Below are 15,081 nucleotides of genomic sequence, written 5' to 3' on the forward strand. Positions count from 1 at the left end.
ACAAATTGGTTGAATGACTTAGGCAATGAGGCTAGGATCACATCAGTCGCTATCTTATCCCGAAATGGGAATCTGAAGTGGCCAAGTTGCTCAACATAATCTTTCATTTTGAGCATATGTGTACTCACAGAAGATCCCTCAGCCATCTTGCAACCAATGAAATCATTCAAGGTCTCAAACCTTTCTTTCTTAGCATGAACTTGAAACATGACTCTTAGTTGTTCAATCATTTCAAAAGCTTCATGAAACTCAAAAGTTTTTTGAAGTTCAGGAGTCATAGTTGCAAGCATGATGGAAGCCACTTCGGTTGAACCATTTACATGTTTCGCCCGAACATCAGCATTGGACGAGAGCTCTACCGGGATAGGTTCATCAAGGACATATTCCTTTTTCTCAAGCTTGAGGACAATTCTTAGTTGTCTGAACCAATCAAGAAAGTTGGGTCCGCTTGGTTTTTCTTTTTCAAGGATGGATTAGATGGTGAGTGATGAGGTGCTTACATTTGGGGTAGTCATCTACAAAATAATAAGACTCATTTTAATATCTTCGATATAATTTCTTTTTAAAAAAATTAATTACCCTTCAAATTAAATTTGGAAAAGCTAAGATCCACGTCATCCAAAATAACTTGAGGCAGTGACCCACAACACAAGTGATTTTGTTGATCGGTAGGTTACGATAACCAATTACAACTCTTATGTAATTCTTAGATTTATGGGATCCAAAAAACATCACTTTGTTTTTAATGGCATGTTCATCCCATCTATGCCTCAAAAGTCTTATGCTTAGGTGACCTTTACAACGTAAGAAATTGATCAAATCGTCCATTTAAAAAACATATGAGTTATATTTCACAAATGGTTAGGTGAAATTTATCCCATAAGTAAATATAAAACACCTTGACAATTTTTGACAACCCAAATGAATTAGGTGACCCTAAAATCAACATGAATTACACAAAAATTCCAAGTGATTTTTAAGTAGATTGCATAGATTTGAAGTTTTGAAAGTAAGGGTTTTTTTATCAATTCTTTATTATTCTAGCATTTTAAAACATTTTGTATCATGAATATTCCATGCATAAAATATTCCATGGTAGAGTAAAAGTGTTCCAAAAATCATAAAGTTGAATTTATTTTATATACAATTTTACCAGTTAAAATTTATATTCAATTTAATTCGACGTTATAACGATTGGAACCGGTTTCTAACTTTTTAATAAAAGAACATTTTATTATAGAGTTATGGAACTTAGATTAAGTTTAAAAAAATATTTTAAAACTTTTATATCTTTAAAAGTTTGGTTATTTTAGAGTTTTAAAAAATTAAAACTCTTTTTATAAAAAAACTCAATTTTTGACATCTTATGCTGAAACTTTTATATAAAATTTTAAACCCCAAGTTTGATGTTATTTTTTTGTAAAAATGTTTTTAGCATTGCAAATATATTTTCATGCATACAACATTTTATAACAACCAAAATAAATATCACAAGCATGCATTTTGAAGTGTACAAATAACGCCATTATTCTAGTAATATTTATTGTGAGCCATCACGACAAATATTAAGTCATTTCCTAAAGGACTTAATAGGACACTTTAAGGTCTTTAAAAGGCTCCATGGCTTCATATCTTCATAAGATATTCGAGCTCCATCTTGTTACATTTTTTATAAAATAAAATACCAGTAGTCTAAAAACTAATTTATTACACATAAAAAATAAACAAATGAAATAATATCTATTTATCTATTACATCATCATATGAATAAATAGCAACCATAAATGTCCTAATGAGTTGTTTATAGGCCACAAAAATATCAACAAACAACTCTTTGTTTTTTCTAAGGCAGCTTTTATATAACCAAAATGTATGGAAAAATTGTTATATAAAAATAGACACATCTAATAACAAGTTGCCAAAGAAAACAAATATGGACATTTCTTTAGCCAAAAAGAAATCCAAGTTTGATTTCCAAAAACCAAAGATTATCATAACATAAAAAATCATTATAACATTTAAAAGATGGATCTGATAACACTGATGGGTTTTGTTACATAAAATAGATATTTTTTCACAAAAACCGGCAATGAAAGCTTCAAAAATTTCTTATAAATTTCGAGTTTACAACAAAACCAAGCCATCAAGGATCCCTTCAAAGATGTTAGAATGAAGACAAAAACGAATATAGGGTTTTTAGAAATAGAAACCTTTGAAGCCTTTGGACCCTCTTAGATTTAGAGTGTTGATGAAGATGGAAAGAACAAGAAGCTTGATCTTCTCTATAAGTATCAACCACCAAGAATAAGGTACCCATATTGCTACATTTCTTCTTTTATGACTTTGTTGTTTAAGCCTTAAGTGCTTAAACAATTAAGCACTAAAAGGAAGACACAAAGAAACCACCAAAAGTAAGTAACAACTTCAAAAGATGAGAGAGCTTCAAGCCCTTAAGTGCTTTCGGTTTTGAGGTTCTTTTAGAGAGCGAAATGTGTTAAGTGACTAGCCAAAAACTCATGCATAAGAGTCTCTTATATAGTCCCATGAAAAGTAACGCCTTTTGATCATAATCCTCTAAAGTAAAATAAAACATAAAGCAACAAGGGGCAAGGCATGGATGGAAGGTATGGAGGTTGACAAGCGACCTCCATTTCTCCTAAAAAGTTTGGGCTATATAGGTCAAAACAAGAAGACAATAGTTCATGACTATCTTTTTTAACCAAGGGCGAGTAAACTAACTAACCATGATATACCAAAGTGTCCAAAAACTTGTGCATGACTTATTATATGATACCATATCATATAATGACTAGTTACTAGTTTCTTTTATTATTATTTTCATAAAACAATAATTGTTCTGTAATTAAATACAAGACTTGAATTTATTTATTAATAACAAATTACTTAATAAATATTCAATAAGTACCAACTTGATTAAGGTGTGACCCTATAGGATCATTTGACATTAGTAATGTCACTAAATAATGATTCTTGAGCATATAGATCCAACAAGAAATAGATAAACACATAAGAAATCAAACTAGACATGATCAAATATAAGAAAACCAAATGAATATAGTGATCGATATATAGTTTCAATAAACTCGCTCTTCACGTCATGACCATAGGCGTGTCACAATGTGAAATCAGTGCTTATCCCGTATGCACCAAGGAATCTAAACTTCTCCATGCAAGAATCTTCTGGGACATGTGGTTACGACGTGAAAGACAATATATCATGTTGTGAACGTCTTTTTCATGAAGTAATCAGGATTCTTCTCCATGCCACACCGTGGGAATCATTACTCCAAGTCGTGGGAAATATAAAATTCTTGAATTCATCTTCCTTAAGCTCCAAGTTTCAGCTGCAGTCCTCCACGTATCGAACTTTTGTCGGGTTCAATATTTTTTCTTCAATAGAGTCCTTTTTGGCTAAAAAATAAAATTTAACTTAATAAGTACCAAATATCTTTGCATTTCACCAAAATACAGTTTTAAATGTGTTAAAATAATACCCAAAATGTATATAGATATGGAAATATCAGGTTAAAATAGATGCATTGTTGTTACGTATAATTATCTCTATGAATAGACGATAGGGCTTTTACAACAGAATGGATGTGTAGACTAGTTTAGTATTTGTACTATTGGTTACTCGAGTGGGTTTTTCGCCCATCGTCTATATATGAAGTTGTTGGCATGCGATAGTTAGCCACGAGTCCTGTTATCCAGTTTATCAGTAGAATGACGCGAAGCCGAGAGATCTAGGAGTCTCTAAATTTATGATTAAGGAATTAGTTCCTCTATACGTATGGCAGTTGTGATGTGTATGTTACCCGCTTCATCTTTGGATCGTGTGTTTCTCATTAAGGATCGAGTCGGTATTTGTGCCCGAAGGTGATCTTCTACATTAAAACATTCGTTCCAATGTTTTAGCGGATGAAAATTACTAAAATCGTCCCTATGGTTTGGTCAAAATTGCACGTTTGGTCCCTAACATTTTTTTTGCACTCGGATGGTCCCTATGGTTTGATTTTGTTACGTTTTTCGTCTCTTACGTACATAAAGTTATGGACCAAATGTGCAATTTTGACCAAACCATAAGGACGAAAAACATAACAAAATCAAACCACAGGGACGATCCCGTTGCAAAAAAAGGTTAGGGACCAAACGTGTAATTTTGTCCAAACCATAGGGATGATTTTAGTAATTTACTCTAGTTAAAATAAATCAACTTATTAATTTAGTAAGGATTTATAATTCTAGGGGGGTGTTGTGCCATTTTTGGAAAGTTGATTTGAAGGAGATATTAGAATCAGGGTGGATTCCCTAAGCATGCCATTTCCGAGGGACTAACTGTGCAAAAAACCAAAACCTTATGTCTTGTTAAGGGAGTAGTGATCGCATAAAACAGGATCGTCTTTTATCCCGTTTTGGAGCCTGCAATGATTGAATCTTCAAAATCAAATGGTCCCAATTCCTTAGATGTCTTCCCTTTGACTTATAGATCGAGCACTCTCTTCTTTTGGCTGAAAATCCCGTAAGGACATCGAGGGTACATCTTCACCTCCATAGCTAGGGTTTGTGAAGTTTTCTTGCTATGAAGTTCGAGTCAAGCGGTATTTCAGGTATATATCCTCCCCACTTTTCCCTAATAGGTGTTTAGTGCAATCCTTAGTACTGTGGTGGCCGGAGTAGTCTCCGACAGCCACCTACAGCCAATAAAACGGGATATCATGAGATTTCTGTTTTGAGGCCTCTTGCGGTCGATTTTCTGAAGTTCTAACCCTGTGCTCTTCCCAAATGATGTCTTATGGTTCTCATATCACTTTAGACCAGGTGTAGGCTTCTAGAACCAAGGAAATAACCCAAAATATTCATGTAAACTCCAATACCGAACTTATGACGAGATTTATATTTTGTAGACTGCTGCTATCGAGTTTAAAGAGTTATAAATCTTGTTAATAATCTCTAATGATCTCTTTTACCTCCTTCTACACTTAAGATAGTGTGGTCAGTTAGGATCAAGAATTTAGACTCAAATGTTTGCAAAACGAAAGGTTGGAGGGAGTGGTGCCACACTCCCTCATGAAACCGTAGTGACACATAGGCGTCACGTCACCCATTACCACAAAAGTGTAGTCTCATACCACACTCAAGGAGTGGTGACACACTTTGGGTTTTTTTTTTTTTGTTAATTAAATAAAAACTATAATTTTAATAAAAACAATTCATTTCATTACTTCAAAATAAAAATAACATTACCTTCCATTGCCCAAATAAAAATCCTACAAACTTAATATATATATATATATATATATATATATATATATATATATATATATATATATATATATATATCGGACGAAGAATCGGACATAACATTTGTTCCGCAAATGTAGCAGCAGCGACAAAAAAAATCAAACATAACATCAAACTCTTCAGAAGAATCGGACGAAGACATTTTTTTTATTTTTTTGAAAGGTAATGTAGTAGATAAGTATAAAAAATGAGAAGGGTTGAATGGTTTAAATATGTGTTAAAGTTTAAAAGAGAAAAAAAAATTAAAAAATCAGATTTTGGACCGTTTGCAACGGTCAAATGTGAGCAACCAATCAAAAACATCCATAGAGCGCACCCTTCTAAAGCCGCAGTGCACCCTAGGGTCCACCCAGGGGGCGGTGTCCAGGCCGCACCACTCCCTCTGGTCTAATAAACACACTTAGTTCAGGACATTTTTGGTAATACAGGAGTTTGTTTCCTTTCAAATATTTTGGATCTATTTCACATCTTGTGTTAGGTTTCTGTCTTATTCAATTTAGCTTTGTGTTGGTGCCTAGAACCAAGAAAACAACACCTTTTTACTTGACATTTGTCCTAGAAACTTTCAAACCGAAAAGCTACAGCTTGATGATGTTCTTTGGTCATTGAAATCTAATTTTGAACTATGTTTTGTGGTTAAAACACAACCCATATTATGGTTTATAAGTTCGGTTGGATGTGAGTGCTTAAAACGAAGATTAAGTTCAGTTTAAGGTTGCATGTGTGTATTTTCGTGTGTGTGTGTGTGTGTATGTTTGTGTGTAAACCCAATAATATGTTTGAATCATGCATATCCTAATATATGTATAAAAAGATGTATATAAGGGTGTGATTAATGCCTATATAATCATATAAGAGGAGGTGTGTGTCCAACATGATAATACAAGAAAGTTAAGAAGTAAAAGTATAAATAAAGTCTAATATATGTATTATATGTAAATCACCTAAGTAGAGTTATTGGTATGGGGTTTAAGTGTCCAGAGAGGGAGTCCAAGCTAACTACTCTAGTAGCTTGATCTCTATTTGGTGATAGTTCGTTCGCGGGTCTGATCAGTGTGAGGCGTTGAGAGAGTAGCAGTGCTTCTACAGTCCTGCGATTCAAGTGAGTCTTCCCATTATGCCACCTATGACACTGTATATCCTTTGTTTGATATGATACTGGTACTTTTTAACTACGAATATGCAAGTGAACTAGGATATTTCCTTGATATCCATGTGTAGTGTAGGAATCTTGGTGTCAAGATATGCTAGACTGGTTGAGTGTTGTATGTGGTTTCTACACTACAAGAAAAACACGATTTTGCTAGGGATTGGCGCTATGTAACGTACTTTTGTTGTTAATCTGCAATGGATCGTGCTATGGAATGTCATTCCATAGCAAGGTTACGACCACATTGTCTACGTAATTTATTTCCAGTAGCGAGCATGGGACTTGCTAGGGAAAATGCTACCGACTCCATATCCGTTGGTATTATGCTACAAATATTTCTATGGAAAAAACATTTGTAGCAATTTTCCAACGAAAGTTTTTATGAAAACACTTTCCGTTGTATTGCTGCTATGGAAATAATTATCGTGTTTAATATGCAACATAATATTTCAACAAAAAACCAATCCCATAGTTGTTTTGCTATGGAAGTACCATTCGTAGGTATTTGCTAGGGAATTCTGCTATGGAATTTGATTTCATTTGCTTGTTTTTCTATGGAAAAAAAGCCTAGCTAATTTGTGACGACATTTGTTACGAAATTAAATTTCATAGCAACGTTAAATTCCATACAAATGATGCTTAATAGTATAAGGGTCTCTATATGGTATGTTACGACATTGGATGCATGGGCATTTGATTCTATTTTCGTCCATGAACCTTTGCTGACTGGTACCAAAGTCTACAAATTTTTTCACTCCTTGTATGAAAACAGACGATACACAACCACGATTATCTTTTCTTTCATACATCCATGTTCTATTGGTATTGTTCATGATGTTAAATCTGTAAAATATACATTTAAATAACACAATATTATGTTCATTAATGTTGCTTCAAATTAATAGATGAGATTTGAAGTACATATATAAATATTGCAAAGGTACCTTTACAACAAATCGTTTCAAAAAATTAATGATCGATTGATGAACCAATCTTCAAATTTTTCTCATTTGAATGGATGAATGACTTTGATGATTTGATAACGGCGTAGAATATTTGTAGAATGGTTTAATTGAATTTGAGAATTGTAGAACATAAATTCAAGGAAAGAGTGTATGAGGAAACCTTCGACAACACTTGATTTCGATGTGGTGGATGGATACTAGGTCAAAGTATTTGGTCGACATTATTCAATACTAGGTTAAAACCCATGTAGTACACGTGTAATAAATTTAAATAATATGTATTATAAAGTCATAGCTTTGAATAGTATGAAATACTTAAATTATTAGTTTAAATATAACGTTAAAGCATTCACTTAAATCAAATTTTAAATTAAACTTAAAATAAAATCCAAATATTATTTTAGAAAGAGATAAAATATATAAATTGTAGTATTAAATACAAAGCCTAAATTGTAACCCCAAAATAACTAAACAAAAAGAAAAACAATGTTTGATGTTTTTAAATAATTACAATGATAAAAATTCAAAAGGTAAGCAAAATAAACTCTTTGAAACTTACCATGATGTAAAAAACGATCAAAATTAAACAAATTAACATCATCAAGTTACTACTTTACTATATACCATACACAGTGTAAAGTCTAATTACCAAATCCAAAATAAATTACATTTATGTATTGATACTAAACCAAATTACAAATATATATTAACATTTCACCAAATTACAAGTATATATTCACATTACACCAAAATACATATATAATATGCATCACTAATTGTCTGAATCAAACAACCATCATATAACTACTCTAAACTAATGTCAAACATCCTAGCAAACTCAACAAAACATGCTTCCCACAAACAAATATCACAATTAAACAACCAACTGTATTCATGCATAAACGCTTTTTCATATCCGCTCACAAAATGATGCTTTGCACAACTTTTATGCAAGCCATGGAATTGTATCTTCTTTGATCTCCCTTTCCTAACCAAGTGCCTTCGAACCTTGTAACATGTTTGTCTCGGATTCCAACTTCTTCTTGTACTAATGTAAGCATTATTCAACATGATCAGAGCTTCTTGCTTCCTTTCACTGCCTTCGGCCATCAGCAGCATTCCCAGAACGGATATTGCATCCAACTGTTCCTTATCGGCTGCATCTTAAAGCAACTGTTTCCCTACTTCATCTTCTCTTAACAAAAAAGACTTCGCCTGAAATAGATTAAGTAATCATACAATTTTAATATAAACAAATACAAATACAAAAAACAATTTACATGTGTAATTAGTAGAATGCATAAAAAAGAGTACCATTCCATCGTTGAAGAGTATGTGTGGGTCAACTTTCAGCATATGTGGATGACTTCATCCATATCAACACTAAATGGACGAAACCTTAATCGATATGTGTCCATGGTTTTATATATTTCTTATGATGTTGCAGAATCTCTAAAGAGTTTGCAACTATAATTTACAAATTAACAAAATTCATATATTAAACACAAAATTAACTACATATACAAATATAATAGAAGTATTGTACACGAAGCTTACACTAACTGGCACTTAAAAACATTGATTGGTGATTTTCCCCCAACCATAGTTACTATTTTTTTGATCAGTTGCGATGGCAGAGCAGTAATCGTTGTTCCTTGCTGTCTTGTTCACATTCTTGTTGATAAAGAACTCGCTGCCATGATGTTCAACTGCTTCGACTGTAATGTAGATAATGCAAGAACAAGGATTTTAGGGTTTATTTATCACCGTATCGGAAGTTAGATGTTTGGGAATGGATTGTAGTTGATCTATCGCTGAAAAAGAGAAACGAAGGGATGACTATGACTCCAAATTATGGCGCCTAAATGTTTAGAATGTTAATTGACCTAATTGTCCTTATACATACAAAGCTTCATATGTAAATGGTAAGGGTATTTTTGTCAATACTATTAATTTAAAAAACTTAAATCTCTTTGAAAACAGAACCGGTCCATTAAATTTGTGTCTTTTTAAAAACATGACTCATGACAAAATTCACCAATTGTCATTAAAGTAACATACACTAAATTAACATATATGTCAAAATTGATAATTATAACACAACCATTTAATTTTACTAACATAATATAAACACCATTATATATATATATATATATATATATATATATATATATATATATATTAAAGCTTGACCAAGTTAGGAATAGTAAGCTTTTGTTGACTTTTATTTTGCCACACGACTTTCCAAATTTTTACAATTTTAGTCCCTTAGTAAACTTTTGTTGACCTTCATTTTGCCACATTACTTTCCAAACTTTTACACTTTTAGTCCCTTATTAAGAACACAACATATTTACTAATCAAGTAACAACATCGACTAACTACTTATCAACTAACTTACTTTACATTTATATATTAAACCAAAAGAGTGTACATATCATTAATTGTCATAATATGAAAGTACATATCAACAAACTACTCATAAATGATCCCAAACTCCCTTGCAAACCTAACGAAACAAGCCTCCCAAAAACAAATTTCACATCTGAACACCAATTTGTATCCATATACAAAAGCCTCTGACACACTAATCACAGAACTATGCATTACACAAGTTCTGTAGAATCCATGGAAGTGTACATGTTTTCTCCTGTCCCTATTTAAGTGGAGATGAACCTTGGAACAAGCTGCTCTAAGATTCCAAGTACATTTTGTTCTACGGTGGGCATCGCTCAACATGTCCAAAGCTTCCTATTTCCTCTGTCTTCCTTCTGCCATCATCATCATTCACTGGACAAATGTTTCATCCAAATGTCGTAATGAAGATGCTTCTTCAAGCATCGTTTTCCCTTCATCACCTTCCAAGAAAAAAAATCATCTGAAAAACAAAATTAAACACATAATTTCTAGTTAAAGTAATGCATAACAAAAAACAAAGTAATACTATACAAATAACATCGTACCAATCCATCCGTGAACATAATATTTGGGTTTCTCAACTCTTTGCATTTGTTGACAACTGCATATTTCTCATCAGACCAACAACGAAAACGTAATCCATCTATCTCCATTTGTTTGTATGTTTCTTCCATTTTTCTTGCCTTGATAAAGATTCTGCAACTGAAAACGAAATACAATATTGGCCCCTAACTGTAAGCACAAATCAAATATACATGTGTAATAGAAGGATTGAAGACAAAACTTACACAACCTTCATCTTGAAAGCGTCGACTGCTGAAAATTTTCCAACCTCGACTATTATTTTCTCAATCACTTCCAATGACATGTCAGTTAGCGTTTTGATTTGCTGTATTGGTTGCATCTTCGAAGAAGTATTGGCTTCCATAATATTATTCCACAACTAAGATAACGATTCTCTAAAAACGATTTTAGGGTTTTGATTAGTAAGCCTGAAGAACTGAAAAGACGTGATGTGTCGGAAAAATTAAGGCGCCTAGAAGATGTTGACTATAAAATGACCTAATTGCCCCCATACATACAATGAATCATATTTGATTAGTAAGGGTAGTTTTGTCAAAAATTAGAATTAACAAAAAATCAACCAATTTTAAAACACAACCGACACAATTGATATATGCCGTTTTAATCTAGCAACTACCGCATGACCCATGACCCATATGTGCTCAATGGGTATTACCATGACACTATAACCAACTACCATATTGACCGATGATCCATATGTGATCCATGGGTATTACCATGACACTATAACAAACTACCACAATAACCCAGGACCCATATGTCATCCATGAGTATTACCATGACACTATAACCAACTACCACATTGACCCATGACCCATACGTGATCCATGGGTACTACCATAACACTATAACCAACTACCAAATTGACCATGACCCATATGTCACCAATAGGTATTACCATGACACTATAACCAACTACTACATTGACCCATGACCCATATTTGATCCATGGGTATTACCATGACACTATAACCAACTACCACATTGACCCATGACCCATATGTTATCGACAAGTATTACCATGACACTATAAGCAACCCATGACCCATATTTCATCCATGGGTGTTACCATCACACCCATGACCCATATGTGATCCATGGGTGTTACCATGACACTATAAGCAACTAACACATGATCCATGATCCATATGTCATCCATGGGTGTTACCATGACACTATTAGCAACTACCACATGACCCATGATCCATATGTCATCCATGGGTGTTACTAGGGATGAGCAGCGGAAGCGTGTATCTGCTTTCGGAACCGGAACTGCCGGTTCTGGAACTGGAACTGCCTTAGGTGGTTCCAGTTCCGGTTCCTAAAGTCTAGGAACCGCCTTAAGCGGTTCCGGTTCCAATTCTCATTTTTACGAAACCGATACCCGCTGGATAACCGTCGGTTCCGGTTCCAATACCGGGTACCTGGAAACGGCGGTTCCCCGGAACTGGTACCGACGGGTACCCCCCTTTTTATAAAAAAATATATATTTAATTTTTATATGTTGGTGCCTTTGTTTTAAAAAACTAGGGTGAAAGAACTTATACTAATTATCTTTAGACCAAATGCGTTTTTAGGGTTTATGATTTTCATTCCAAAAAAACGTCGTCTTTTCTTCTCGTCACTCTCCTCTCTCCCCTCTCAAACCCATCCTTCGGTTAATCGAAGCTTCAATCTCTCCAGACTCCGGTCATCGTTCTGTTCAATCCAAGCTTCAATCTAAGCTTCAGTCGGCACTTCAATCTGTTCCAAGAATTAAACTTCACTCGTCTCCGTCGTCTCTCTATCTCTCAATCGGCACTTCAAGGTGGACCACGTCGCTCTGATCATCCCTACTTAGGTTCTCCCTCGTCTCTTTCATCTTTCAGGTCAGATTATCAGTCGTAACTCTCAAACATGATTGTATCTGTTGACTGTGAAATTGGATATCTCCATTATCTATATCTTAGGTTGTTCAACCTCCATCTGCGAATCTCGATTAGATTATTAGACTATTAATTTCTATTTTTTTGTTGATTTTTTTGTTAATTTGTCGAGTCTTTAGGTTGAATCTCGATTTCCATATGTTAATTTTTTTGTTAATTTTTTTTTTGTTAATTTCCATTTGTGAATCTCGACTCACTAGTGATGGTATGTCAATTGATTTTTGTATTAAATCTAATATTAGTTTATCTTTTTATCGAAGAAGTCATGTCATAATATCCAATTTCTATCTCTTTTTGCTTTTCAAATGAACCATTCTAATGTTCCAATATATGAATTGATTTAACTAAACACAAATAGTCAAGCATTTTTGCTTTTAAAACTAAATGGATATAAAGATAAACTAATATTAGGTTTATGTTTGGTATATGATTCATAAATCTTGAATGGATTGCCATTTTCATTAACTTCTGATGGTTTTCTTCTATATAACTTTACAGGAATCTTACCAATCACATACTAAATCTTATGTTATATCCATGCAGTATACCGACCTCGACAGATGAGCTGACAAGATCAATGGATCCAATTCATGGCTATGTTGTTTTTGATGTGTTGTTTTTCTTGTTGTTGTTTTATGTTTATTGTTTGTGATTTGTTATTTTTGTCATCTCTACTAGTTAAATTTCACATGATGGGAAATGTTTTCTATTAATTTTTTTAATTGTAGGAAGTGTTTTTAAAGTTTAATATGTGGTTATGTAAAAGATCAAGTTTTTATAATTGTTTTATTTTCATATCTTCTACTTCCGATGTTTGTAAACGTTAATATCCATTCGATGCACTCTATAATTTATAAATAAAAACTTTTATATTTAAAAAGCTGGGTACCCGGAACCGGAACCGGTTCCAACGGTTCCATGAGCGGTTCCAATTTTCTAGAAACCGGTGTAGGCGGTTCCGGTTCCGGTTCCAATAACTTAAGAACCGCCGGTTCCGGGAGCGGTTCCAGTTCCAGCTAAAATAGGCGGGTACCCGGTTATGCTCATCCCTAGGTGTTACCATACCACATGACCCACAACTCATATGTCATCCATCGGTATTATCGTGACACTATAACCAACTATCACATTGACCCATGACTCATATGTCATCCATGGGTGTTACCATCACACCCATTACCCATATGTCATCCATGGGTGTTACCATGACACTATAAGCATCTAGCATATGACCAATGACCCATATGTCATCCATGGGTGTTACCATACCACATGACCCATGACCCATATGTGATCTATGGGTATTTCCATGACACTATAACCAACCACCACATTGACCCATGACCCATATGTGATCCATGGGTATTACCATGACACTATCACCAATTACCACATTGACCCATGACCCATATGTCAACCATGGGTATTACCATGACACTATAACCAAATACCATATTGACCCATGACCCATATGTCATCCATGGGTATTACCATGAAACTATAACAAACTACCACATTGACTCATGACACATATGACATCCATGGGTATTAGCATGACACTATAACCAACTACCACATTGACCCACGACCCATATGTGATCCATGGGTATTACCATGACACTATAACCAACTACTAGATTGACCCATGACCCATATGTGATCCAGGGGTAAAAGAATGAGACTATAACCAACTACCACATTGACCCATGACCCATATGTCACCCATGGGTATTACCATGGCACTATAACCAAATACCACATTGACCCATGACCCATATGTCATCCATGGGTATTACCATGATACTATAACAACCTACCACATTGACCCATGACACATATGACATCCATGAGTATTACCATGATACTATAACCAACTACCACTTTGACCCATGACCCATATGTGATCCATGGGTATTACCTTGACACTATAACCAACTACCACATTGACCCATGACCCATATGTCACCCCATGGGTATTACCATGACACTATAACCAACTATCACATTGACCCATGACTCATATGTGATCGATGGGTATTACCATTACATTAGAACCAAGTACCACATTGACTCATGAAGTATATGGCATCCATAGGTATTACCATGATACTATAAGCAACCATGACCCATATGTCATCCATGGGTGCTACCATCACACCCATGACCCATATGTCATCCATAGGTGTTACGATGACACTATAAGAAATTTACACGTGATCCATGACCCATATGTCATCCATGGGTATTACCATGACACTATAAGCAGCTACCATATAGCCCATGACACATATGTCATCCATGGGTGTTACCATAACACATGACCCATGACCCATATATGATCCATGTGTATTACCATGACACTATAACCAACTACCATATTGACCCATGACCCATATGTCATCCATCGGTGTTACCATCACACCCATGACCCATATGTCTTTCATTGATGATACCATGGCACTATAAGCAACTAACACATGATCCATGACCCATATGTCATCCACGGGTGTTACCATGACACTATAAGTAACTACCACATGTCCCATGACCCATATGTCATCCATGGGTGTTACCATACCACATGAACCATGACCCATATGTCACCTATTGGTATTACCATGACATTATAACCACCTACGACATTGACGCATGACCCATTTGTCATCCATAGGTATTACCATGACACTATAACCAACTACCACATTGATCCACGACC

The 15,081-nt window shown here is 34.4% G+C and overlaps 1 long non-coding RNA gene across 1 annotated transcript; it reads left to right on the forward strand.

Annotated features, from left to right (window-relative positions):
• Window positions 1-4,436: 4,436 nt before the first annotated feature.
• On the forward strand, window positions 4,437-13,162 carry LOC145168867 (uncharacterized). The gene is made up of 2 exons (XR_013742138.1): window positions 4,437-4,628; window positions 12,909-13,162. It is a non-coding gene; the product is annotated as an uncharacterized LOC145168867 (long non-coding RNA).
• The last annotated feature ends 1,919 nt before the right edge of the window (window positions 13,163-15,081 follow it).

Source organism: Lactuca virosa, chromosome 4, assembly GCF_052849685.1.
Source record: "Lactuca virosa cultivar CGN04683 chromosome 4, Lactuca_virosa_CGN04683_v6, whole genome shotgun sequence".
Taxonomy (NCBI): Eukaryota; Viridiplantae; Streptophyta; class Magnoliopsida; order Asterales; family Asteraceae; genus Lactuca; species Lactuca virosa.